A 1898-nucleotide genomic window follows, 5' to 3' on the forward strand; every position below is an offset into this window, starting at 1 on the left:
TTCATTCAGTGGTATAGTAGAAATTATTGAAAAAATTTAATCAAACAATTGAGGTTAAAATTTTCGTTTAAATATTATAACGTAGATTTGACATAAATGAGTAAAGGAAAAGGAAAAGAAATATACTTTAACGTTTTTTTTTTGTAATATAAATTAAAATAAAATTTAGGGGAATGAGATAAGTATGCTTAATTAAATTTATTTATTAATCATAAGTTTGCTTTAGAGAAAGCTAAAGCAAACTAAAAACATATTATATTGCAGAGATAATATTTATTCTTTATACAGCAGAGATGAAATATTTTTTAAAATCCAAAAATTGAAATAAAAGAAAAAGAGTGGAAAAACTAAAAAGAGATGGGTTTTTACTTCCAATTTAGGTTTGAATTATTCAAAAGCTATGCAATTTTGGCTTTATTTATTACATTTTTAAAATAACGTCTTGTATGGAAATTCATCATTTTTATAAAATAATAGGCCACATTTCGTATGCTTTTTATTCTTTTGCTGAAGTCTACAATGGAGGTAAGACAAAAAATAATAATAATAATAATATAAAAAAAAACACTTAAATACATTGCTTTCCACCTAATCACCACCGTATATTGCGGACCTATAACAATAATTAAATTCATATTTGTAATGAGAGAATGAATGTATCTTTCTTTTGGTCCTTCTATATGGGTTTTTAAAATGAAATAATAACAATAACAAGTTAAAAATTAGTAATAAGAGTTCTTGATTGAAACTGAATTTTAAAATACATAAATGACTTTTGGAATTTTCTTTTACAAATATATATTTATTGAAGTCACCAGAAATAAATATAATTTTTAAAATACAAAATAATAAAAACTAAGAGAGAAAAAAAATGAAAAAAAAACCATAAAATATGTACTCATTACAAGTAAATTATTACGCTCAGGAGAGGGAGACAGTGGTGCTCAAAAGCAGTCACCAGGTAATATTAAGCTTTCATTACGTGAATTTCTAGAAAATTATTATTATCTGCAGTCTTTTTGTAATTAGTTTTTTAAAGAAATAAAAGGAAGTAACTGCGTGCATCAATTAATAAAAATTATACTACCATTCATTATTTGTTATAAAAATGATAATATGAGACTATAAAATAAAATATAATTTAATCCTTACATATTCAAAATTACACGTAAACATTGAATCCGAGAACCAAACCATAGTAAAAAAAAACAAAAACAAAAACAGCACTATTTTTTCAAGATATAAAATAATATTTTAGAAATTTAGGGATTAATAAATTGAAAAATTCAAGTAAAGGAAAAATAATAAAAAAATATAATTGGTCTTGTCTCGAGGATTACAATTCACACCTACAACTTCTAATAAAAAAAATAAAAGCAATTAAGTCTTTTTTTTGTTGGTTAAGAATGTGATAAAAAATAGAATTGGGAAGGTCTGTATTATCATTGATATTGATATCCTTTAAATAGGATATAAGCCAGTACAAAGGAGGAAAATATAAAATAATTAAATACTAAAATAAAATAAAATATACTATCAATCTAATCATAAATGGAAGAATATCAATATATAATATCTATGATATATTCCATAAATAATATATCTCAACACTCCCCCTCAAGTTGGAGAGTGTATGTTAATCACGTCCAACTTGTCTTTAACTTGTCTTTATGGTAGGTCAATAACACCCCAGTTGTCTTTCACTCTTGTCTTCCCAGTAATGAAAATATCTGTAAAAAAATAGACCGCCTTTGATTGGTTTGCATTTTTAGACTTTCAAGAAATTATTGAATTTTCAAGAAAGATGCAAGACTCAGAAGTAGGCCGCCTTTGATCGGTTTGCATTTTTAGACTTTCAAGAAATTATTGAATTTTCAAGAAAGATGCAAGACTCAGAA

The sequence above is a fragment of the Cucurbita moschata genome, unplaced genomic scaffold (assembly GCF_002738365.1).
Source record: "Cucurbita moschata cultivar Rifu unplaced genomic scaffold, Cmos_1.0 Cmo_Scf00018, whole genome shotgun sequence".
NCBI classification, from domain to species: domain Eukaryota; kingdom Viridiplantae; phylum Streptophyta; class Magnoliopsida; order Cucurbitales; family Cucurbitaceae; genus Cucurbita; species Cucurbita moschata.